Source organism: Pipra filicauda, unplaced genomic scaffold (assembly GCF_003945595.2).
Source record: "Pipra filicauda isolate LSUMZ 115617 unplaced genomic scaffold, ASM394559v2 scaffold323_size1005334_pilon, whole genome shotgun sequence".
In the NCBI taxonomy this organism is placed as follows: Eukaryota; Metazoa; Chordata; class Aves; order Passeriformes; family Pipridae; genus Pipra; species Pipra filicauda.
In genome coordinates this window covers 333534-359794 of record NW_024104447.1, presented here as the reverse complement: position 1 = coordinate 359794, position 26261 = coordinate 333534, and the positions used below count along the sequence as shown (strand labels likewise).

The window sequence follows — 26261 nt, the reverse complement described above, 5'->3', positions numbered from 1 at the left end:
ACATCTGTGCAGCGGGAAAGAAATCACACGTGCAGGGTATTTGTCCCTATTCTGCAAAAGCTCCAACCTCAAACACTTGAAATGGATTTTAAGAGTCCTGGAACTGACTCAATTGGTTCATGTCAAAGAGGAGTGTCTGGTCACCTTCGGATGATACACTTAGAGTTCTTCTTGAGATGAAATGGCATGTCTTAAGCTTCTATCTTCTTGTTTTTCCACCTATTCCTCTCAATTGCATTCTTCTAGAGCCAACCAACACAACAAACTGGACGCCCCAGCCTCTGTCCAAAGTGCTGTTTGCTGCACCAGCTTGTGTGGAAAGTGCAGGGATGGAACAAAAATTGACTCATTCCCATCACCTCCTTACAATCCACCAGCCATCGCTCTGGTTTGGAGCAGCTCTTAGAGACGGAGAGAGGTTCCCAGGGGAGAACGGAGCGGGACGCACCGTTTGTGGAAGGAAACAGTGCCGTAGGTGAGCACACACGGGCGAGTTCCAAAGGTTAATCGACCTTTTTCCCAAGTTCCCCCTGCTCAGGGTCCAGACGCGTTATGGATCCTTCCCTGCAAGCCCTGACTCCCCACGCACCGCCCGGTTCCCGGCGCTCCGGCGGGAGCTCCCCGCGGGGTTGGGGTGGAGGGTGCCCGGGCACGGCAGCACCTGTTGGGCGAGCCCCGCGTGTGCCTGGGCAGGGACGGCCCCGGACACGGCCCCACGGAGAGCACAGCGGAGCCGGCACAAAGCCGGACCCGCGGGGGGACGGCACGGGCGGGCTGAAATCCCCATTATCCTTCCAGCCTTCCTTCCCACCGATTATTCCCGGCCCACAGGCGAATTCATCCCGCTCGGAGCGCCCCGGCCGAGCGGGAAGGGCGGCGGGAGCGGGGCGTGGGGAGCCACGAACCGAACAAAAACCCACCGCGACGGCGCCGCGAGCGCTCGGATTGGGGGTTATTTTCCATTTTTCCCCTCTCCCCCCGCCCCAGCGCCGCCCCCGCGCCCCGCCATGGCCGCGGTCCCCGTGCCGCGGTGCCGCTCCCGCCCCGCGCTCACCTCGCTCCGCCGCGGGGGCCCGGCCCGGGCGCCCCGACCGCCGCTCAGCAGCCCCGGCCCGCCGGCACCGCCATGGCCGCACCTGGGGCCGCAGGGCACGAGGGGCCGGGAAGGCCGGGAGGGGATGGCGCCGGCACACGACACACGACACACGATAGCCGGCACCGACACTCGGCGCTCGGTACCGGCACACGCCCCCCGCACACGGCTCGGGGAAGGGCGGCGGGGCCCATGCGCGGTGCTGCTCCCGCCGGCTCCGCCCCAGCCGGGAAGGGAAGGGCGGGAGGAGCCGCGGACGGAGGGAGGGAGGGATGGAGGGGACGTGGGGGAGGGAGGTGAGGGCACCGGCTTGGGCTGGACGGGGGTCTGATCCCTGCCTGAGAGCAGGGTGGAGTCAGGTGGGGAGTCGGGCTCTGCTCCCAGGTAACCGCGGCAGAAGAGGATGCAGCCTTAAGCTACGCCTGGGGAGGTTCAGGTTGGACATCAGGAGGGATTTCTTCACAGAAGGGGTGATTAAACATTGGAAGGGGCTGCCCAGGGAGGTGGTGGAGTCCCCCCATCCCTGGAGGTGTCTGAGGAACGACTGGCCATGGCACTCAGTGCTCTGGGCTGGGGAACAAGGGGGGGATTGGGCACAGGATGGACTCGATGGTCTCCGGGGTCTCTTCCAGCCTCAGTTGTTCTGGGATTCAGGGACCAAAGCCACGGCACCTGGGCTGCTGTGATGGGGAAGCTGCAGGTCTGTTTCCCCTCAGTTTGGGAAATGTGTCCCTTCAGTGTGGGGGACGTTTCCCTTCAGTTTGGGGAATGTGTCCCCTTGTTTCCCCTCGGTGTGGGGGATGTTTCCCTTCAGGGAAGCACTGCCTGGTGTGCCTGGGGTTTGGGGTCAGGCTGGGCAGGGAAGAGTTTGTGTCCATGTGATGGCTGAGGATGAGGGTGAAGGTGGTGGGGTTATTTCAGGTTGGAAGGGACCACCTCCCTGCTCCAGCAGGGCCATTGCAGAGCACATGGCACAGGATTGTGTGCAGACGGGTCTGGGATATTCCCAGTGAGGGAGACTCCACACCTTCCCTGTCCAGCCTGTTCAATGCTCGGTCACCACACAGTGAAGTTCTTCCTCATGTACGTGGAATTTCCTGGGCATCAGTTCCTGCCCATGGCCTCTTGTCCTAGTGGCTGGTACCACCAAGCAGAGCCTGGTCCACCCTCTGACACCCTCCCTTTAGATATTTATACACATGGATGAGGTGTGTTTTGGGTCAAGGGATGGAGGTGTGTGAGGTGCTGGGGCTGGTCCAGGGGCAGCAGGAGGGATGGAGCTTGGCAGGGATGTGCAGTGGCCTCTGTGTGTGCTCTGTTGAAGCTATGGCTGCTCCTGGCACAGAATCACAGAATGGTTGGGGTTGGAAGGGACCTCTGGAGATCATCCAGTCCAACCCCCCTGCCAAGGCAGGGTCACCTGGAGCAGGTGACACAGGAATGCGTCCATGTGAGTGTTGGAGGGAAAATACTCAAAAACTTGCCAAAGAAGTCCTGAGGTTTGTTTGGGTCTGTTTTACTGTGTCTAGGCATGGTCCCTCTCTGGGGTGGGTCCCAGCCAGGAGGGATGGACACCCGGTACCTGCCTGCACCAGGGCCCTCCCACCTCACTGTGGTGGTGCAGATCCACAGAGGTGTTTTGCTGCAGCCACAGGATATGTTCACCCATGGACAGGCCACTTGCACACCCTGTTCACTGTACAAAGCCTTGGCCTCTGGTTGAGCTTCAGATATATTAAACATAGTCTTGAGTGTTGCTTTATCAGCAAAAGTTAATTCACACTTTTAAGTGGGGTTTAAGTGTTAACCACAAACTTCTTTCTCCAGATAAGCGCCTCTTTGAATGCAAGGACCTGCAGTGCTTTAGTAGAGGATCTTTTTGATAGAGCCATTATCCCATGTTGAGTTTTGATAGCTGACCCTAAACCACTTCATAATGTGCTTTATAAGCTTTATTAGCATGTCCAGAAACACACAACTGGAGTTTGCTGTCAGCAGGCAAAGTGCAAACCCCTCCCTGAGAATTGTGCCATTTGGTGGCCGCAGAGGTTACAAATCTGATTGCTGCTCTGTGTTTATTCCATCCTCAGTGGCACTGCAAGGCACTTATCCTGGGAGCACTCCCTGCCTTTGGCATGAGCCCAGGGGCACAGCGTGAGGAACGTGGGGAGGTGTTGGGGATCATGGGTGTTGCTGTGCATCTGGAATTCATGGCAGAGCTGTGAGATGTGCTTTGTCTCAGACACGGGGGTGACAGCCACATTTGCATTGCAAAAACAAATATAAAATTGCCCACTAGATACACTTTCAAAAATATTTTAAATGAGAGACATAGTTGAAACTGTTCCACGAGCTGGATTTGATGCTTTCTGGTTCTCATTCCATCTGTGAAACACTGTCATATGTAATCTGCATTAAGGCTCTGCTGATACCAGCTCTCCATTTGGATAAATGATACCACTCTGTGCTAATGTATTGGGTGACTAAGAAAGGCAAGCCTGGGCATGCACAAGTTCTGAGCTGTGAGCTTTAATTTAAAAGATTTGAAGAATTTCTAGTTGTTGTGATGAAAATTTTTCAGAGCCTGCTGTGAGTAACCGATGGTGACTATAAATGTGCTGAGTCTGGAACAATAGCTCTGAGACATGTGAACTGCTCCGTGTCAGCATATGCTGTGCCAGATGCCAACAAACAAAACCGGAGGGAAGAACAATGGAGCTGGGCCTCCAACAGGAGACAGCAAAGGAGACGTTCAGAGGAGACAGCAAATCATGAAGATGTTGCACAGTAGCCCCTGAAACAGGGAATAGCGTAATTATGTGGGCTAATAAACAAAAGAGGATGCAGAAAACACACAAATTACAGTGATCACAAGGCAAAATGATGTGATGCATTGTGCTACCTACAGCTCTGATCCTGTCAAACCTGACTAGGGAATTAGGATGAGCCAGGACAGTCCCTGCAGGGCTCACTGCTGATAAACCTCGGGTGCCAGAGCAGTTTATTGGCTTCATATTTAGGAGACAGATTTAGTGGTGTGTGAGGAGGTGATCCCTATCTATCTATCACTGATTTGGGTGACTTTGAAATTCCTGGATGAAAGATACCCAGAGCATCCCAAGCAGCTGAGCCTTTCCCTCTGCAATAGATGCCATCACCTCTCTGGTGGTTTTACTTCTTCCTTATTTTGACTGGCTGCCTCTATGTGATTTCTGCAAGGCTTGTTTGTTGCTCTTCCCGAGCAGAGTATTTTTCATTAGTCCTGTCTAACTAAAAACAAATGGTGGGCTGCATGTGGGAATGCAGCTTGGGAAAACTGGAGATCAAAGGGAGGTCCTGACTCAGTGCTGAGATTCCCGGCTGCATTTCCCTTTAACTGCCTCCCACCAAGCTGTGCCTGGTGATTTGGAGCTCACTGCCTTCACTTTTGTGTCTGAACATCTTTCCTTTAAAAAAATGATAAATAAAGGGAGAATGGTTTCCCTTCTTCTTTCTGTTTCTTGTCAGTCCTTGCTAATTTTCTGGAAAACTTTAATGGCTCTTCATGAGGCCAGGAAGTGCTTCCACTGGAATGACCAGTGCAGAGCCCTGGCATCCAGCTCCCCCAAACAGGAAAGGACTGATCTGAGTTGCTTCAGCCCTTGCCAGTTATAGGTTGCTGCTGTGTGTCCAGAGGGCCTGTCTGCCCTTTCCATGGATCTGAAGGTCACTCAGCTCCATCACCTCATCAGCAAGTCAGCCAGGGCTTCCAGGAGCAAACCTTCCCCAGGGGATGAGAGGGAAGGATGTGGCCAGGTGTCAGTTCCCTCATGTCTGACTTTTCAGTTCCACCTTTAATAACTGCTGCATATTTATTTTTTACCAGGGATATCAATTTTTTTCTCAAGTGAGGACTTTTTGATCCACATGATTATCTTTTTCCACCTTATATTTTTTTTTTTCAGGGAGGAACAAGACTAGAGAAACTGAAGAAGGGGATTTTGCCTGGCTTGGAATTGTTGGACTTTCGAGAGGTGGCTTTTTTGCCTGGAAATGTCAATGGCAAGATGCCTCTACTGAGAGAAGCTCTAGAGATCAGCTCTGTGCTGGCTGGTGCAGAGTTTAGTTCTGGTTTACATCGGGTTGTGCTTTGAGAAGATGTTCATGTGAGATAACACTGTATCTTTCCTCCCTTTACTTCATGTTCTGTTTCTCTTAAATATTTTCCTTGGAGTGAAATGATAAATATTTAAGAAATCAGTTGCACTTGGAGACTTCTGAGCTTTCTCTGTTCTGAGAAGATGCTGATGCCAAGCAGTACTAGGCTCTGTTTACAAAACAAACCACGACCACAACAAAGACTCTGAAAGAAAAAAAGGTGAGGAAAGGAAGAGTGAGAGACAATGTATTTCTGTTCCTGAAAGCTGCTTTGCATTTCCCTAGCACCTTTCCTCCCAGTGTTTCAGGGCACATCACAAGCATTCGTCATGGCTCAGGCTGGATTTGGAAGAGGAGTGAGGCAATTCCTGTCACCCTTTGGAGAATGAGTCTCCGGGATATCTATAACCCGGGAGAAAGGCAAGTCCTTCCTGCACTGGGGTTGCTGGTCACTGCTGTATGTTCAAAGAGCCTGTTTTATGGGGTGCTGAACTGGGGCTCCTGGATAAATCCTGCAGAGAATCTTTACGAAGCTAAACCAGGAAGGGTTTTGCCATCAAGAAAAGAGCATCAGTACAACTAGTACTGATTTCATTAACTTCAGTTTTCAAGTAATCTTCATTTCAGCTGGAAAAGCAAGGAATTCAGTTAGGGCTGGGATATCAAGTGTGAAATCTTGCCTCTGTTGAAGGCAGTAGGAGCATTGCTATTGACAGTTGGAGCCAGGCTCTTTCCCAGAAGTAGATATTAATGATAAGAGCAAGAGATTTCATCCAAGTCACTTCAGTAGCAAATCTGGCATGTTTGAGAGGACTCTGCAGGAGGGGAGACAAAGGCTCTGTCATTACCAATATCCCTACTCATGTTTTCAGAGAATAAATATATCTTTTCCTGGCAATGAGTGTATTGACTCTGTCTGGCTCATTGCTCAACTGGTCACTCTGTGACAGGCTGTGCTCCCTTCTCCAGTGTTTTGTATTCAGACATCTCAGCTCATATTCATCGGCTATAGGAGAGGGATTACTTCCTGCAGTATTTTATGGCTAGAATATTTTGTATTTTGAAGTATGAGTATCTCTCTGACTCATGTAGGACAAACCCACCATATCTCTGTTATTAAAGCTGCTCCTCCTTGGGAAAGGAAAGGGCGTGGTGTGTACAACATGAGAGATATCACTGTGTGACTACCTGGCTCCTTTCTGTACCTTCTACGGGGACAAGGCATGAGCATTTGTCACTGATGATGCTGCAGCTTGTTGCTGTTGGGTGATGTTTTCCAGAAGGAGTGATAAACAGGAAGATCTCTGAATGATGTGGTCATACCAGGTGTGAGATGGATATGCATTCTGTGTGGTCAGCAGCAGAGGTAAGTAAGTCAGAGATTTTACTGAGGGTTAAAGAGCTCTGGTGGGGATAATCCCTGTTATCCCCAAGGTAGAACAGCCCCCAAATTCCAAAGAATAGCTGATACAGACCCTTTAATTGGGCACATTTCTGTACACATGCACAGCTCTGTGAATGCAAGTGACTTCTGGCCTCACAAAGATAAGCATTCAGAATAAGTGAGATCAGATTTTTAATGAACCATTCATTTAGACTATTTAGCACAGAAATTACCATCCTCTGAAATGGCTTGGCTGAAATAGTCATTGCATACTCAAAATGCTTGCAAACAGCAGTCTATATTTGCAATATTCTATAGCCTTCACCCCAAGAATTGGACACTTTTCCACCCTTTTAAAATTATTACTATTCTGTCACCCCTGTGGAGAACATTGTGTTTGGTTATAGGAGGCAATGAGAAAGATTAGAATAAATTGATTTTTAAAGCCTTGAACCTCTTAATGTTTACAAAATAGTCTCTGGGCCTGTGCATATGTAAAGTTCAGCTGTGTATAAATACAAGCAGAGCAGAATATTACTTTCTCTTCCAGCCTGTCTCTTTGATGGGCAAATCCACCCAGATGAGAGCACAGGCTGCCGAGTGGAATTCTTCCACTTACTGGGCTTCTCTTGCGTGCAAATGTGATGCTCTGCTTGGGACAGAGGAAAACTGCTCTTTTGACTACTGGCTCTCTAATCCTCCCTTTATAGTCTCAGAACTGTTCCTGGAGCTATCCTGCCATGAAGCATCTGTGAAATCAAGTGACTCGTTGGGTCAATCACATGGCTGTTTCTCCGAGAGCAAACGTCATTCCAGCTGCTCTGACCTTGGTCACAGGGAAGCAGGAATGTGTGGCAGCTCTGTGCTTGTTCACAGAGTTTCCCTCTTTAACCCCCTTGTGCCAAATTTTCCTGAAGTTTGCAGACTTGCCATTGTTTTGGTATAATCTGACAGACCCCCCAGCTGTGGGATGGGCGTTGCACCATCCGTTTTCCAAGTGGTGTGGGTGGAGAACTGCCTCAGCTTGCTCTGGGAATGAGAGCAGAGACTGAGGAGTGAACAAAGCAGGGGAGAGGGGCCCTGCAAGGCTCAGCACTTGTGCATTCCTGTGACTTGCTAAACAAGATCTCTGTGGAATAACTTGATACTTGGATGCTTTTTCTATGGAGAATGGACCTTGGGTTTCAGAAGTTGGTGTGAATTAAGACATATAGTGTTATACCCACCCTGGGAGGAAAAAGCTGAGAAAGAACATGAACTTAAAACATCAGAGCACACCAGTGAGTAAAGATATGGGCTGAGGGAAAACAGTGAGTAAAGATATAGGCTGAGGGAAACCCAGCAGTGTCCTGGGATCCAGCTGGAAAAGGATATCCAAGGCACTTGGATATGGCCATCAGACTTGCAGGGTAGAGCAGCCCCTGCCTTGTTTTCACAGACACTGGTTTGGTGCTGCTCCCCACCATGTTTCATGCATATTTTGTTGTGTAATAATTTGTAAGTGTATGACTGTGTGTGGCCAGAGCTGCCTGTTTCTATTCATGTCTCTCCATCGCCTGGAATGAGGGAATGTGGCAGATTGGAGCAGGCCTGAGGTTTAGCTGCACAAGCTGGATGAGTATCCTGTGAGAAATGCACTGTATCTTGCATTTTTAATCTTAGATTTTCTCTGTCTCTGTTAGAGAGTGGCTTAACCCCTGATACAGGAGCTGTGACATCCAGTTGTAATAATGGTAATTGGGGCATTTCCTTATACTGCGCATGGGTTGGCTTAGAGTTGGGCTGCTGTAACCCTGAGGGCGTGGCATGAAGTCTAGAGGATCTTTAGTTCAGAAAAATTATGAGGAGTTGAAGGATGTCTGAAAGATGGTCTGAAAACATCACGGGAGGGAATGTGGAGGTGAACTGATGAGATGGGGAAAGCTTAAACCAAAGTGACGCCTGTCAGGGCCGGACCTGGGCTGAGAGCTGAACTCTGCATCCCAGCTGCACCCAGGGAGTCACATTCCTGCCAGGACGGTGAGGGAAGGGAGGCAAAAGGAGGGGCTGCACAGGGCAGGTGCCAGAAATGCCCTCTGGAACCTGCTCTGGAGCTGGGATGGACGGATGGCATTTGGAGGGGCTCCAGGAGGGCCTGATGGAGCTGTCAGGGGGGAGCATGTCACACACGATACAGATGCTTGGCAGGCTCTGGCTGATAGAAACTTGTGGATGGTTTTTCCCCTCACATGCGCTTTGGACACAGCCACATACAAGAAAGCTGTATTTTGGGGAGGAACTAGTGAAATGCATCACAAAGGGAAAGGCTGCGCTGTCAAGAGGGTTTAAGAGCAAGCAGGACAGAGCGAGACCCAATTATTTTGCTATGTCCCATATAATCTTGCATTTATTCCTTTCCTGAACTGGAACACTTCCTCCGATCCTTGTGCAATCCTGATGAGTCTGAAGCTCAGCCCACACTGGTGATCGTGTGGTGTTTGTGTTGGGTTAATCAGCATGGGGAGAATCACCAAAATTTTTGGTGAAATCTTCATCTATCTTAGAATTCAAGGGCTGAGGCATCTTTTTTGCTGTTCTGTTGTTCACAGAATCAAAGAATATCCTGAGCTGGGAAGGACCCACGAGGATCATCAAGTCCAACTTGTAAGTGAATGGTCCCTGCAGGGATCAAACCCACAACCTTGGCATTGTTGTTGTTCCAGGGAACTGATCCCACATCTGAGGAAAGAGGAGAGATTATTTTTCAAGCTTCTGTTAAATTATTTTTTTATCACTTTTGTGGTTTTTTTCTGGTAAACAAACATTCTGTGAAATTCAGGGATGGATAAAACTCTCCAGCAGCTGGTTAGAAGAAAAGCCACAACCGAACCAAGTGCTTTTATTTGGCTGTGAACTCTCCAAAAGCTCAGGGTGGTTACTTACATCAAATGCACAAGCTGGGAATTCCTGTCTTTGTAGACTTACACCTAAGAGAGGAATTTTTATTTTCCTCCCCCACCTCAGAGCTGGGGGAAGCCCGAGTTGATCCTGATTTATAAGAACTATGTAATTACAATCAGCAGCAATAGCTGCCATAAGATCCTGGTGCTCAGTGCTGAACAGGAATTAGTGTTGCATATTTATCTGGAGGATGAAAATATCTACAAATATCTATAAATATATTCAGTTATTATTAGAAGAGCTATTTAAATCTTATAGTGGTTGAGTGTCCCAGATATCAACTGAGGAAGCAAGGGAAACCTCCTCTTGCAAATGAGTTACTGGGGAGCGTTTCATCCTGAGTTTTGCTGCTCCAGGGCAGTTTTCCTGGGCAGGGCACTCATTTCAGCTCAGCCATTCATCTCATTTTTCACAAAACTTAGTCCACAACTGTAAATATTTGTGGCAACTTGCCCGTGCTGTGTGACCTTTAACAAAGACAGAAAAGCTCTGGAAGGCTGCTGATATTTTAGGGCACAGTCTTTAAGAAAACTCATTAATGTAGCACTCCACCAATGGTTATTTGCGGGGTTTTTTTAGAGAAACTTTTGTTAACGCAAAATATTTTATGGTGCTTTGTTTATGCAAATAAATGATTCTGTAGGAATTTAATGATCTTACAAGTAAATGTAAGAGTCTTTTAAAGTGACTGTCACCTACTCAGCCCTCACAAATTACCTGTAGCTTTGGGCTTCACAAAGGTTAACACAGAACTATAAAACTGAAGCCTTTGAAACAGCTCAAAGCTCAGTACTTACCTTCACAGAACTCACAGTACTAAACTTACTAAAACTTCACCCTGATTTTGCTGTACTGAGGGTCAATTTGTAATATTTCTGCAGTAAAAACCAGAAATCACAGTCATTTTTAAGGGCTTGTGGACCTCAACACATAATTCTTTTAGGCCTGTATAGATATTATTTCCCTTAAAGTACCATATAAAAACCTTAATCTGTAGATTAAAGAAACATTAAAGCTGCAAAGTTTAACCTGAACGCACGGATAGAAGACAGCAGACAGAAAGCAAGCTGAGGAGATGAACACTGCATTTAAGAGCTGTGCAGTTGGGAGTTGCTGCAGAGCTGGGCAGACACCAGGGCTACAGCACTGGAGGGAAAAGGTGATTGTTGCACACGTCAGACTTCTGGCTGTTGGCACTGGCCATCCTGAAAGCCTGGAATGGGAGAGGCAGAGATCCTGAGCACCAAGCCAGACTAAAGTGTGAGTTATAGCAGAGAAGGTGATAAGAACTGTTGAGTTGTGGCAACTTCAACAGCAGGTGGGAGATGTTCCAGCTTCTGTACCTACAGGACATAGCAATAACAAGGGGGAGTAAAGTTCCCTGGGGATGATTTCTGCAGGAATTGAGCTGGGCTTGTGCTGGGAACCTGCAGCTTAACCTGGCTCTTCCAGACTCTGCACAGCCAACAGAGGCTGCTCTGGCCCGTGGGCACTGGTCAAGGATCCCAGATGAGGGCAGGCAGCATCCCAGAGAGCCAGATGGAGCTGTGAGAGTAGGGACAACCTGGGGGAAAAAAACACTGGAAGAAAGGGAAAGGTTGAGGGTGGCTTTGGGCAATGGGAAGGACAGAGGAAGTAGGAGAAACAAGCAGGGAATTTTGCTAAAAGGTTCCTTCACTGATTGATTGAACCTGCACTGAGGAGAAACTGGCCTTAGGTCAAGTCTGCAGTGCTTTTATGTGATTGCTCTCCCTCTGAGCATCCAGAGTGACAGCTGGGCCTGTGGACAGCAAACAAGAAGGGCATAAGAAATGTCCCTTCCAAGGACAGTTCCCCAGTATATCCTTTACATGCCCATCCAGGAGTTGTGGGTCTGTTTTACCCCCCAGCTCTTCTGTTAGGAAGTGAATAGGAAGTGCACCCACCTCCTTGCATCTGCAGATTTGTTTTAAAATGCTGCATCATCAGTTGTGGCACTTTTTTGGAGCTCATTTATGATATGGGAGCTCTCAGCTGTCCCTGGAGCAGAGCCATGTTCCAGCCCCTTGAAATACATGTTGATTAAATATGTAGGTCAGAAAACAGAAAGCACATCCCCATTTATTTAAGAGATGACAGTTTTGTTGCCTAATGCTTTATCACTGGAGTTGCTGATAATTTTTTGAAAGTAATATAATAACAGCTTTGTTCTCAGCTGAGAGATTAAGGAGGGTCCCCAGGTGCTGCTTCCCAAAGGGCAGGTGCAGGTTATGTAGTGACAGGACACAGGGAGTAGCTTTAAGCTGAAGGAGGGCAGTGTTAGATTAGGAATTAGGAAGAAATTCTCCCCTGTGAGGGTAGGGAGGTCCTGGCACAGGTTTCCCAGAGAAACTGTGGCTGCCCCATCCCTGGAAGTGTCCAAGGCCAGGTTGGACAGGGCTTGGAGCAACCTGGGCTAGTGGGAGGTGTCCTGTGTGTTGGAATGAGATGGTCTTTAATGTCCCTTCCAACCCAAAACATTCTGTGGTTCTGTCATTCAGTGGCAATAATTATTAAAAATACCTGCTAGGGGATAAGGATGAGGACTGCTGGGATAGAAGAATTACTAACAAGCAGCAAAGTCTTCAGAGCAGAGTCTCTCTCTGTTTCATGAATAGGCTGATAAACCCAAGTGCTTCTCCACAGTGATATCAAACCAAAAATTATGACTGAAATCCTACTGGCAATTGTTGCCCCCGAGCCTTCATTATGGCCCTGTTTTTTTCCTGATCTTCCAGCCCCGAAGGAATTGGCCAGGGAGCTCCTGCTGTCTGGCTGGTTTGTGCTGACTGTCCCCCCCAGCTCTCTGGAGTAGTTCACACAGCACTGAGTGAAAAGGATGCCTGGTCTGACTGAATCATTCCTCATTAGCTCAGTGGGCAGCAGATTTAGGAGCTAGATTTGCAATGAACATTTATTAGATTTTGTCTCTTCTGGGGATAGCTAATTTTTTTTTATCATCAGATTCCATGACTTAGTAGCATAATTAGCTATTAGACATATATACTCCAGTCAAGAGCTGCTTTTTAATTTTTTTGTAAGCCTGCTTAATCTAGGGGACTTTCTTTTCTCATTTATAGGGGAGTTTTGCACAGTTCTTCTGACAAGTGCAAGATAGCCAGTGGGAATGAGATCTGTAATTAATCCACTGAATGCTCAGTGCAGGCAGAACAGCTCTTGGGTGAAGAAACTCTTCATGCTCTGGAAGGTACCTGACAGGAGGGCAAACACTGTTAGAATGGGGTTTTTCATGTGGTGGGTTTTTTCACCCAGTAAATTCATTTCGGGTATTGCGGGCAGGAGGGAGAAAATTCTGTCTTTCACCATTCCCCTGACTTTTGAACAGTCCCATGTGCATGATTCTGCACTTCCTCATGGAGAGCTGATTTACTGGGTTTCTAGGAGCAAAAATAAATTAAGCTTGAGTCCAGTTTCCCACCCTTTCTTGTCGATGTGTGTGTTGAGGGGGTGGTGTGTTAAAAGGGAGCTCAGCACTGAGAGCCTGAACTGTGGGAGGTCCAGATTCAGCCCTGGCACTGCCAAGCTGTGTGAATTTGGTCACGTCTCCTCCCTGTCCTTTGGCTTGGCATCCATAGAAATAACTCCAGAGATTTTGTGGTAAAATGGGAGCCCCTTGGCTGCTGCTGTATTAGGGTTTGTCACAAAAGTGTTAAACGTGGTGGGAAGCACAGAGTGAGGACGGTTGTCCCTCTCAATTAAGCTGTTCTTTTATGTAACACTGCTTGGTTTACTGCTCAGGAAGTATCTTGGTTTCTTGGCTCTCTGGCTGCTGGAGTACCTGCCATTTATTGCAATTGACCTGGGAGACTGTTCTCCAACTGCCTGGTGTTCTTGGACCAGACTCAACCCCCTTTGATTCCTGTTGTCCTTTTGTCTTTGCTTACTTGGCTCTAAACATTTTGTTCCTGAACACAGGCCCAGGTTCTCCTCTCCCCTCATGCTGCAGCAAATCCAAACACTGCTTCCGAAGCAATTCATCAAGAAGCATTGACACACATGAAGGGAATTAGTACTCTTGATTTTTACTTTTTCCAAGTTTTGTCAACGATTCTGTACTGCTTTTCCCAAGTGTTCCTGTATTATTTGACTATACTTTGCCTGGTGATAATCCACATTATTTTTCCAGTTACCTGATCCTCCTTCAGGGCTTTGTAGTGACAGCAGAAGCCACACCAACAGTGGAGGAGTTTTGTGTGCAGCTGCCTGACTCCCGGGTGGATATCCCAAAATCCAGGCATGTCCACACAGCCATATTCCCAAGGCAAACTCACTTATTCGGTCGCAAAACACCCAAAACGTGGAGTGAAGATGGATAGGGAATGGGGCAAAGTCTGCAGGAGTGCTGGCTCTCCAGATTGGATCTGGAGGCAAGACCTCTGCTAATGGTCTCCTGGTGGAGTTTGCCAGAAAGGAGGAACAAAATTATGTTCGTGATGTAAAAGCTGCTTTTCCTATTACCTCTCCTGATCTCCAGGGAAGAGTGGAGTTGGCAAAAAATGGAAAATAATTAAGGTCTGAACAGAAATAGTAACTGTCCCAAGGTGTTCAGTGTTATTCTGTCACAGCTTTCTTCACACTGAGTCCTTTTCCCATTTTATTGCTACATTCTGTGTCAAAAGGTCTCCCAAAGTGACATTTGGGCTAAGCTGCTGTTCTCAGCTCCTCTGCACTGTGGCACTCTGGTCACATCAGCACCTGCCTGTGCCTGGAACTGCTCTGCCTTCAACCAGCTGCCCTTTCCCTGGGTTTATGGCAGAGCTTGCACCAGTATCCCAGTCTGAGATGAAAAAAACCAAACCCTAAACCACAGACAAACACAAAAAGACACCCCCCCACACAAAAGAGTGGTGACTCTCCAGGCCAGGTTGGATGGGGCTTGGAGCAACCTGGGCTAGTGGGAGGTGTCCCTGCCCATGGCAGGGGGTGGGATGAGACGGGCTTTAATGTGCCTCCAACCCAGCCCAGTCTGGGATCCAGCAGCAACTGCTCTGACTGTGGAGCTGGATGTGAACAGGCTCTGCTCCTCTCTCCTGGATAGTACCAGAACTTACAGGAGTCAAAGTGTGCCCTGCTCAGATCGAGGCCTCTTTAGGGCTGTGCAAAACTGCAGCAGATCCCATCCAAAATCTCTTATTTTGGATTGTATTTAGCCTTAACAGCCTGATCTCAATATTGCTGAGAGGAGGAAAAGTGTTAACCCTGTTTTGTAAATGGCCAAAACTGCAGAGGCTGAAGTGGAGCAGGGACTGTAATCCCTAATTCTAAATTTTCTATTAAAACCCTAATCCCTGGGCAATCCTTCTGCTTCAGGCAGACTTGGGGATGGATGGGGTATAATTTATCTGAAGTGATGCACCTGCCACTGTTTAAAGCCACTTGTTTTCCTTCTAGCCCTATGTCAAAGTGGCTTTTTTTATTTTATTTTTAGTTTTTGACTGACAAATTCATTTTTTGCTGGAGAGATTAAAAATTGAATTGTTTGCATTTTGTAGGTCTCTGTTGGAGTCCTGTGGTTCAAATACTTCAGTAAGTTCCATATAGACTAACAGTATCCTGGGACTGATACAGGTTGATGCCTAGACTGGATAAAGAGGAAAAATCCAAGCACGTGGTTTCCAGAATTCACTGGCTGGTGAGAATCAAAACATCTCCTGATTTGCCTGAGGATCTTAATTTTTTTTTGGAAGATATTTAATGGGAAAAGGGAGAAAAATACAGATATTTCACAGAGAATATAGACAGAACAGCAGGATGGGGGGAGTGTGGAAGTAGGTCAGATGCATTGCAGACAAAAAAAATCATTATTATGATTAGGAGAGATTAAGGAAGGCAAGAGCAAACAGCATCAAAGGAATCCAATTTATCAAGCCATTTAAACAAGAGCGTTCCTTGCGAGGCAAGTTCTCCATACTGCACATCAATTTGGAACAAAATGAGAGGAGACTGTCCCACACTATATATCTAATTCAAGAGCTACTCTTCTCTAAATTAATCCATGAAGAAACCTGTTTTAATTGTCGTGAGGAACAAACACTGCAGAACTGCTGCCCACCTTCCTTGCTTGAGTTCTTTCAGCTCTTTCATTTTTCAGGCTCTAATTACCACTTGGAGCTGCAGGTGAGGGATGCACTGGGGGAATGGCAGTGCTGGCTGACAGCACTCAATCAATCCCTGCTGCAGCACAGCAGGTGCTTCACATGAAATAAGGAGAGTCTCAGCTCCAAGATTTCGTGTAAAAGGCAATTTATAAGGGTGAAGTTATTTCTTCTGAGGACATTAAGAAACTTGGCAATGACAAGTAGATTTTGTTGCTTAACTTTTGGGCAATGAGGAGCCTGGGAGATGTGACCAGATGTGACTCAGTCTCCTTTTCTGCCCCTTTTTTTTGGTTTTGATGAGCTTCTCTGTCCCATGTGCCATAACAGCAGGGACGTGGATTTTGAGTTGAATGAGGTTTGCTTGCCTTGTTTGTATCAGAAATACTGAATACTGAAAACTTTAGCTCTGTAAAACAGAACATTCTTCTCCTCCAGCATGTTTTGGGGTTTTTTTTATGTACCAAAGAGACTTTAATGGTAAACATAGGCAGTGCCTCTTCATTTGCAAGAGGCCTTTTGTAAGACAGACCCTGTGCTGCATGAATTCTGTTGTAATTGAGATTTTGAGGCCTGTGAGACAGACCCTGTGCTGCATGAATTCTGTTGTAATTGAGATTTTGAGGCCTGTGAGACAGACCCTGTGCTGCATGAATTCTCTGACTTCACCCCAAGCTGGAGTGCTCCTTGCATGTTTTTATCATTGGCTTGGGTCCTCCAGACAGAAACCACAACCTCTGAGCTGTTTGACAGAGCTCAAATGTTTCTTAGCAGGAGCAAGCTGTCAGAAATTTGAACAAGATGTTGATGTCTCTTAGCAGTGGGTTAAACACTGGCTGAACATCTGAAATCTCAGAGCTCTGCTGCCAGGGCTGGTTGTGCAACCTGAACCAGGCCCTGCAGAACTGCTGACTCGAGCCAGAGTGGGGGGAAAGTTTGGCATTTTAGAAGTTTTTCATTAACAACACATTTTATGCCACTCATTAGTTGCCTATTCAGGAGGAACTGGGGGCTGAAGAATGCTGAAATTTCCAAGTGTTGGTTCCCCATCCAGCTGAAGTTACAGCTGGGGCATCCTCAGCCTTCCAAGATGAGAAGTCGATTCTTTTCTGCTGCTTTTGCAGTGATTTGGGGCAGTACAAACCCAGCCTGAGTGAGCTCCTTTGTTCCTGACTGGCTGTCACATTGTCACTCTGGCAGGGTCACCCTTCAGGTCCAGACACTGCCACAACTCTGCTCTTTGTACAGCAGATATTTCTGAGATTGGTGGAAATAACCTGACTCTCCTTTGTTTGGGCAACAGAGTGAGTGTATGGGGAAAATCTCATCCCCAGTCTTGTCTTGGACCTCTTCCAAAGATTGGCATAAATGTGGAAGCAAGATATTCATCTTTTTATTTTGATGAAACTCCAGATCCTGATGGTTTTATGCATGTTAAAGGCTTCCTTCAAGTCTTGCTACCACAGCTCTGACTGGTCTAAGTTGTTCTGGAGCTTCTGGGCTCAATAAAATTATGGTAAATTTTACCAGTAAGATTTTGGTCCCTTTTTACTGTGATTTTTGCTTGACAATACCAGGGAACTCAATCTCAAGGGTCTGTGGTCCAGCACCCTGTGCAGTCTTGGGTATGAGATCCCAAGGTTTAGCATTTCAAGCCCTGCTTTGGAGTGCAGTGTTGGGGGTTGATCCAGTCTGATGGTATGTGGGCTTGGAAGGAGAAAGGGAGCAGCAAGGCATGAAGCACAGCTGCTTCTTATAAATCAGCACACTGGAAACACACTTGAATCACATTGTGGAAAAGAATAAGGAAAAATTAGGCCTTGCCACAATTGTCTGGATATTTGGACTCTGTTTCTAAATGTGCTACTGACTCCTGTGACACCCTGTAAGTCCTTTTAAATACTGTGTGGTTAAGATTTCCCATTTACAGGAACACTGGCAGTGGTTTAAGACTTAATTAATGCTGATGAAGAACACTGCGTTGCTGTAGAGCTGCTGGGGAAAAGGGCGAGTCTTGCCATTATTATTACTATTAGTATTGTTCCATCTTGAAGCTGTCAGATTACATAAATCTGGGCAGATGCCTTAAAGCATTGTGTGCAGAGGGAAGCTCTCTAAAGGAACAAATTCCCTTTTCCTTTGTCTTGGACTAAAATATCATAATTGTATGGGAAGGTAGGACAGCTATTGCTGAAAAGGAGGTAGAAAAGGGTAGGAAGGAAGATAATGCACCTCGAGAAAAAGAAGACACGGGAGAGATTTTCCTCCAAACCAATAAAGGAACAGGAATTATCTCCAAACTGGCCTGGTGAGAGTGTCCAATAAACACTTTGACATTAAGGGGCTGTGAGACAGACTGTTCTTAACACCTTGGAGTCTGAGATAATAGCATTAAATGGTATTTCTTTTTCACCTGAAAGTCTTAAAGGTGTTTTAAACACATCAGCTGGACACCCAAACTCATTTGCCTTCTTTGTGGCAGTCTGGCCTAACAGATCCATAAACTTTGTGCTCAGAAGTTGAAAACCTTGGCTGTTTCTGTGGGAATTCTATGGGGATTCCACAGGGTACTTTTAACCAAATGTGAACATGATGGACAGAATTATATTGGAGATTAATAGAACTATAAAAGAGAAGTATTAAACCATGCTGCCCAGCAATCCTGCAGCATTAGGAGTTACCTAGACACGTTCCTTTCCTGAATCCCTCTCCAGGGCCTAATACCGAACTTTTTAGGCTCTTTCTAAGGCTGCCCCATTTGTTGCATTGCTCTGTGAACTGCTGTGACATATCTGCTGCTTTTTGATGGAAGTACTGGAACTGGAATCACCAGTGGTGCCATTATTCCTTATATAGATGATTTAATTACAGCAGTGAGATGTTACAGGGTTAATTAATTGTTGCTTATTAAGTGCTTTGAGACCTTTGAATGAAAGATGCTCCATATGTGCAAGGGATGATTATTAGTTATTAACAGTGATGCTCCCAGCCATTTGCAGGGTAAAAACAATTTAGTTCCATCGTGAAATATTAAATTTACAGTCTAGTTGGATTCATGGCACATTTCAGGTTGCAAGTGCAAAGCCAAGTGTGGTGATGCACTGTGCCAAATTTGGCCTGTGGGAGTGGTTCCCATCAGCTTCCCTTGGAACAGAAAGGAGCTGGGAATGCAGCAGGTTGCAGAAGCTGGAGGAGGGGGTTGTGTGGGTGGAGGTTCCTGAGCTTCCAGTGAAATCCATAGGAAAGGGAAGAGCTCACAGGAATAGTGAGGTACAGATTTAATGATCTCTAAACCATGGTCATTGAACAGCATCCATTGGCTTGTGGGCAGCATTGTGGTTCCATTGCCTTCAGAGCCACCTTCTCCTTTGGAGGCTTTTCCTAAACATTCTCTCCATCAGCAGCAGTGAGAGGCTTGTCTGAGCTCCTGGACTGTGTATCTGGGTGGAAAATCAGGCTGCCTAAGCCTCTGCTATTTATCCTGGCACTCAGGATGCAGTGCTATGTCTAGAGAGATATTTCACCAGTTCTCAAAATTTAATAACTCAGTGTGTCAAAATATGAGCTGTTCAATTGCTGGAATTTCTTTACTCCTTTCAGAGAGATCTCTGTTCCCTTTGCTCCTTCTTGCCACATTTTTTCTTTCTTATATTGAGGAATGAACATATTTACTGATGAGAAGGAGGAAGAGGCAGAATTTTGTCCTTTTGTTGCTTCCCATGAATGAGCACAAAGTGCCTTATGAGGCTTTTTCCATACCTGGAGGTTCAGGATTTGCCTCCATCCCTGAGAGGAGCCCACTTGCCGTGGGGGTGTGTGTGAATGTTCTGCAATGCCTCAGAGTGGAAGGGGGCAAACACAAAGCAAGCTCTGACTCCTGTCCAAGCAAAGAAGACTGACATTCAAATGAGTGGCAAAGCCTTGTTTTGTGTCTCTAGGAAATGATCACTGATCACTGCAGCAGCTCCTCGGGTGTGACCCATCACAAAGGTGAGCACTGGGCATGGCTGCAGAACAGGGGGTGAATGGAGGGGCCTTAAAACATCCCCTGAGCTGGAGAACCTGGGCAGGGGATGTGAGGGTGCCCACAGCTCCTGCTGGATTGCACTGAAGGGTCTGCTCCAACTGAGGACTCTTGGATGTGGGAGAGAACCAAAGGAGTTGCCAAAGGGTGGGTTGGAACCCCTGCAGCACATTTCTAAATTCTTTAGCTGTACAAACCATCTTACAGGTAGAGCTGGAACCCTAAAATAACATGTCTGGTGGCTGCTACACACCTTAGGGGCTTGGTTCCTGCATTTCTAACCTTTCATCCAATCCCTCTCCCAAGGACAGTGTTTGTTGCTGGGGAGGAGCAGAACTGCCCTGCTCCTGCTCAGGAATTCTGTGCAGTACATCTGAACACCTGAGTCACTCTGCATATGCACACTGGCTGTGAGCTGCATGGTTAATGGCTCCAGAGTTCCCTGCCAGCCTCAGTCCTGCTCTGCAGGTGCTGTAGGGATGAGCTTAACATACCCAATGGATATGTTCAGGAGTCCTGGACACAGAACTGCCTCATCAAAGCTGCTGCAGGATACCCAGAAACCTGGGAAAGTGTATGTGTTCTTCACTCCTGCTCAGATAAAATCTGCTAGAAGGAAAAACAACAGCAAAACCAACAAAACATCCTGTGTATCTGACAGCCCTACAAAAAACCAAGTTGGTTTGGGGGTTTTGTTTGACTTTTTTGGGGTTGGTTTCTTGTTTTCTTCATCACTGTTTAGCACTGAAGTGTGGCATCCAAATGACAGGGTTTTTAAGCAACATGAAAGATTGTCTGAAAGGTTCTCCCCAGTTAGCTGGCACTATCCTCTGGAAAGTTTTCACCAGTTATAATGGACCTAAACCTTTTTCTGTTATCAATGAGCAAAGATCTAGATCTGTTTTTCAGCTCGATGGTTTAGGGGGGGCTTATTTTCATATGAACTGGCTTTATTTCCAGAGAATGAAGATAATTGTAAGGGGAAATGCCTTCCTGAAGGTGTAGGAATGTGTATGGGACACCAGGAGGACTCAGCATCTGAGCACATAAACTTCCTTGGGGAGAGCCTGTTGCTGTTTTCCTGCATATGTCCAGCAGCTGGTACTGCTGGGCCACAACTGGGGCTCTGAGATGCTCCTGGTGATGATAAAAATCTCCCACACATCAAGTGAGCCAAGGAAAACTCCAACAAATATACTGTTCAAACTTTTATATTCTGTTGGTGCAGGTTGGGATTTCTGACTTTGGGGAGGAAGTCAGGGCAAATTCCATTGGAAAGCCTGCTTCCCTTGAGCTGTCATGTAGTATGAGATATTGCAAATGCTGTGGCAGGTAGAGACGTGCATTTTTCTCAGTTACTGCTACAGCCCAGAAATGCAAATGTTTTTTATGCTACGACTGTTTTGACTCAGAAGAATTATTCTCTTTCCTGGGTTCTGATCACCCCTCAGCTGAGGTGTGCTGCTGGGCAGAGGCAGAGGGAGGATGGCTGGGTGCCCATCTTTGGGGGCGAGAGACTATTTTATTAAATCTTCCCGGACAGGGCGTTTCAATTTCTGGGGCTCCAGGGCTGAAACAGGCTCTGCTCCTCGAGGGGCCAGGAGGGACCTGCCAGGCTGGGAGGGGAATGGCACAGCCATGGCCAAGGGCTGAGCTCCAGGACTCAGCCCACGCCGTGATTTCCCCACTGAGGTGTCAGAGACACAGAAATCCCGTGAGGAGACGCTGGTGGGTCACGGGAGGCACCGAGAGATGCGTCTGCACAGGGCAAGGCAGGAAATAAATTGGTTTTGCATGGCTGAGTTATCACACAGTGACTTACTAAAGATGAGCTATAAAACTTGCAGAGTCTGGTTTACAATTTGCAGGATCTGGTTTACTATTTTATCCATGAAACCACTCTTTTAATATTCAGCTCCTGCTCATGGGATTGAAGGGATGGGGAAAACCATCTGCAACATGATTAGCAGTGTCAGTACAAAAGAGATCCTTTAACAAGGTGTTATGGCAGTCTGTTGTCTTCCTCTGCTTCAGCCAGCCCCTCTACCCCAGTGTCTTTATTTTCCCTGCTTAGTCAGCAGGTTCTAAAGCAGATTGAAAGTGAGGATGAAAGCAAACAGCCCTAAAAATGCTGACTTCTCAAAGCGCTGCACCCTGTCATTCAGGCACCCAGGGACAGAAGTACTACCAACATCTTCCTCACAGCAGGCTTTAATCTCCCTCTGTGGAGAGGGAAAATAATTTGCAAACAGCGATGCTAAAATTAAAAGCTTAGAAGAAATAATTCTTCATTCGACCCAAAGTAGGTGGTGTACAGAACAAAGAGGAAAAAAACAAACCCAGTCTAGTTTCCCCTTTTCTGAATATATAACTTTTTTAAAGCCTGGATGAATCAGCCTGGTGTATTAAACTCTCAGGGTGGTGGAGGGACTGCAAACTGCAACCTGGTTTTTGTGAGTCACTCTGCTCAGCAGCCTTTGCTCACAGGTTGTATCTCTTACATTTTTGTATTCCTGGTCAGAACAACCTTAGTCAGCCCTTTACAACCAGACTGGGAATAGGTCCTGAGTGATGGCTTCTGGCACTGCTTTCTCCGGGAGTCCCATTGGCATTCCCACTGACAAGACCATACTGCTCCTACTATTTCCCTTTCCATTGGCTGCTCCAGCCCCTCTCCCTGAACCCAGAGCAGTCTGGCAGCTCAGTGGGGTGTCCAGGACTAGAGAGGAGGTCTAAGGCTGGACTGGCTTTCCAGGAGTGCTTGGAGTCTGTACCCGAACATGGGACACTCAGCTCCTGTTGATTTATTCCACGTGAGACTCTTTCCAACTGCAGAGAAAGTAAAAGGACTTGGTTAATGTTGATTTAACGCCCAAATTTTTCATGCCTTTTAAACAGGTACTTTCTATGTAACACAACTCCCTCATTTTCCCAGAGTTATTTAATTTTAATTGAAGACTCAAGGCCTCTGCACAGGTAATACAATACTATTCAATGAAGGAGCTTTATCAAAGCAAAACAGAACAATATTGTGGGGTTTTTTGTTTTATTGGCTTTTGTTTTGCCAGCTGGCTGAGGCACCAGGTAGTTGTGATTCTGCCTTTCCTGCTGCTGCCCTTCACCTTGTGGGTCAGCACTGTCTGTGAGCCACTGAAGGATGTGTAAAGAATACTCTCTCACCTCTCTGCCTTCTGTCCAAGCTTGTCTTTGATCCATCCTACCTGAACAGGATAAAAGAGTCCATATTCAGTGTGTAACCTACAGCTGAAGCCAGAAAAAGGGCCCAGTAAAAACCCAAAGAGCAACAAACCCCTCCTGCTTTGGAATTCAGTGATGTTTCTTACCTTCACCACTGTTTGAAGGACCGAAACTTTTAAAACCTTGATTAGAGAAGACACTAATGGCATCTGATTCATCCAATAACGTGTCTTTAAACTGCTTTGCTCTTTTCAACACAAAATGTTGGGGGTCCTATACAAAGGAAGGTCAGAATTCTTCCCTGCTTCAAAGGAAACTGAGACACAGGCGGGATAGATGACTGAATCAAGATCCCATTGTGAGTTCTCAGACACCTACAAGAAGATGTCTGAGCTAATTCTGAGCTAATTGATGCAATCTAAAATTCACATTGTTTTCCATAATTGTCCTGTTCTGGGAAGTCCAGCCTACATGACTTTATAGGAGGAGACTGTTTGATTTTTTCCCCTTTCCATGGGAAAGATGAGTCTGGGAGATCCTGTGGATCTTTGGAGATGTCAGAGAACACTTTTTTTGTAAGAGTAAAGACTTGTCTCACTGCTTCCCCTCTGTTTGACTGTGACCTGTGAGAGACTCTGCTTGGGGGCTCCAGAGGAAGGAGGACATGAGACCCTGACACATGGCCCAGGGTGCTGTAAATCATTGTTCTGGGCCTCTGGAAAAGCACAGGGAAACTGTCAGGAGTGGAGAGAGGACTGGTGTGCAAGGAAGGGAAGAGGGAGCTAAAATGGTGGGGGAGAATGAGGAGGGCAACAAAAATATGTGAACACAAGAGGTTCAAAGACATTCTTTGGCTTCTTCTGCCTCTGGGCCTGCACTGGCTCAGCCGGGGCTGGGGCCGGGAAGGCCCCTCTTAATCTGCATTTCCTTTTCCTCTTTCGCTGGGAATGGGAGTCCTGTGTAAGTGACCCTGCTCTCCCCCTCTCCCTCTCCATTTCCTTTCCCAGCAGTGTCTCTCTGGGATACGTGGCCATCTGGCTGTTTATTGCAGCATGAGCTGAACCCTTAGATGTATCCTTTGGAATGTGGTCCTGGTTTAGTGATTTCCCTGCCATCCCTTTGCATTTTCTGTAGGTCTCACTCCCGCCCTCAGAGCCACTGCTGTGTGAGTGCAGTCCTGCTGTATCCCACGGACTTCCATGGCTCCTCTTTTCCCCAGAACTTCTCAACATTCTTGTTTGGTTTCTATTATTTTTATTCCATTTTTTCTCACATTTCACTGCTTCCTGTCAGTCCAGGGAGCACCATCCCACTCTGAAACAGTGACTGGCTGCAGGCATCAGCCTCCCTCCTGCTCTAATCCCATCCATCCTGGGTCAAGACTCTGACCTAAGAGGCATTGCTGGAGCCGGAAAGGGAAGACACAAACATGATTCCAGAGGAAGTTCAGCTTTAAAAGCTTTTAGAGTTCAGCACTGGGATAATCAGCAAGAATCCTCACCCTCTGTGCTCTGAGTAAAATGCACAGTCCAGTCTGCTTAACTCCTTCAGTACCAGGAGCAAGCAAAGGTGTTGGCAGAGAGACAGGGGAACAAAAAGGATCATCTTCCATGACAAATCCAGCTATTCTGTGTTGGTAAGAGAGCACAAGGTACCAAGAATATAAAGGTGAAATAGAAGTCTGTCCTGGGTACTTTCATACTGCTTTCTTCTTCCAAGATATATCACAAGAGAATGTTAAATATACAGCTGCTGCAAAGAGATTTCTGAATGGATTTCTCATGAAAAAATGGATTGATTTTAAAGTTCGGCACAGGGATAATCAGTGAGAATCTATTGGAAAGAAATCTTCTGGATCTATTGGAATGGAATCTTCCCTTGTGCCTGGTGGTGAGATAAACTGTGACTGAACCTTTCTCTCCTCTTGCAGATTTGTTCTCTCAGGCACATGGTGTGACCTTTGGGGTGTCCTGTGCGGGGCTAAGAGTTGGACTTGGTGATCCTTGTGGGTCCCTTCCAACTCAGAATATTCTATGACTCTATTAGAGGGTTGTTGTTTTAGGCTCTTTGAGTATTCAAAGCTTTTCCTTTTCATGCCTCTTGCTGTTACAGTGAACTTGCCATGGTTGTTTCCTTGTGCTGGACACATCAGGGCAGGGCTGAAGATGCTGATGCTTCCTGTGCCATCCCAAGTGTTACATGTGACAAGCAGCATCCAGGGCTGTGTGCTGGGATCTGTGCCGAGGAGCTGGAGGGCCACTGACAGCTCCCCAGTGCCAAAGGACTCAGGAGAATTAAACAACTGTGTATCATTGCAGCTCCTGACAGCTTCCAGCTGCTGCTGGAAGTGATTCCAGATGTGTTCTTTGGAACCTTTGGGTGTTGAGAGCATCCCTGCTTTGGGAGGGGGAGAGCTGTGTCCTCTTCCCGGGGGGCAGGTGGCAGCGCTGTCCTTGTCCTTTAGCCCTGAGAGGGGACATCAGCAGCACTCAGAAATGCCCCCAAAGGCATTTCCCTGTCCCCACAGTGGCTCTGTCCTCTCAAGAGCTCCCAGCTGTGCCCAAGGACCGTGTGTCTATCCCCTGTAAACCCTTTTCATTCCTCATGCACAGTGACCTTTGGGGTCCGCTGTCCCACAGGTGTCAGCGGGAGCCCCAAAGGGACCCTGGTGTTCTCCTCGTCTGACAGCCCCGGGCAGGGAACTTCCCTTGCTTTGCCTCCTCTCCTTGGTTATCCCGGCCTGACACCTCCCCCTGCTGTTCCCGGGCTGTTCTGCACTCCAGCGGTGTCCCGGCACTCCAGCGGTGTCCCGGCTCTCCCTCACCGCCGGACATCTGGGACCTCCAGAGCTGAGCTCACACCCTCGGAGGTGGCAGGAGAGCAGAGGTGGCACAGTGGGTGACACTCCATGGAACAGGAGGGTGGATTTAAACGGGGATCGTGGGCTTGGCATCCTGGATGAGCTCTCTGTGGAAGGCAGAGGGATTCAGGTCTGGGAACGCCAGGCTCAGGAGCTGAAGGCCATGCTGGTGCTGCCTGCAGGCACTTCTCTCCATTTGCCCACCTTCATGACAACCCCACCTCCCACCGCCCTCCCAGGGCTGGAGTTGAAGTGATTTGCTAAGCTTGGCATGTTTGTTTTTTTTAGTGATAGTTTCAGCACTTAGTCCCAGTTTCATTAAAGTCCTTCTTTTGTCCTTCCCAACTTGAACACTTCTAGGCTGGACTGGTTTATATTTTAGTGTTCTTAAAGTAACAAATGTAATGATATGATTATGGGAGAATACAAGGAGGAAGATGCCCCATCCTTGGAAGTGTCCAAGACCAGGTTGGATGGGGCTTGGAGCAACC

General features: G+C 47.2%; 1 protein-coding gene and 2 long non-coding RNA genes across 3 annotated transcripts in view; 2 read left to right on the top strand and 1 right to left on the bottom strand.

Annotated features, from left to right (window-relative positions):
• ARHGAP32 (Rho GTPase activating protein 32) overlaps nucleotides 1-1251 on the bottom strand; it is a 250625-nt gene extending 249374 nt beyond the window's left edge. Inside the window, exon 1 of the mRNA XM_027740535.2 lies at nucleotides 1055-1251. The gene's annotated coding sequence lies outside the window, so the exon portion shown is untranslated. The remainder of the gene's footprint in view (nucleotides 1-1054) is intronic.
• Nucleotides 383-9240, top strand: LOC113998124. Its single transcript, XR_003544347.2, has 3 exons — nucleotides 383-475; nucleotides 5038-6596; nucleotides 9203-9240. It is a non-coding gene; the product is annotated as an uncharacterized LOC113998124 (long non-coding RNA).
• Nucleotides 9241-12053: 2813 nt separating this feature from the next.
• On the top strand, nucleotides 12054-17228 carry LOC120323706. The gene is made up of 2 exons (XR_005564459.1): nucleotides 12054-12780; nucleotides 15086-17228. It is a non-coding gene; the product is annotated as an uncharacterized LOC120323706 (long non-coding RNA).
• Nucleotides 17229-26261: the final 9033 nt, after the last annotated feature.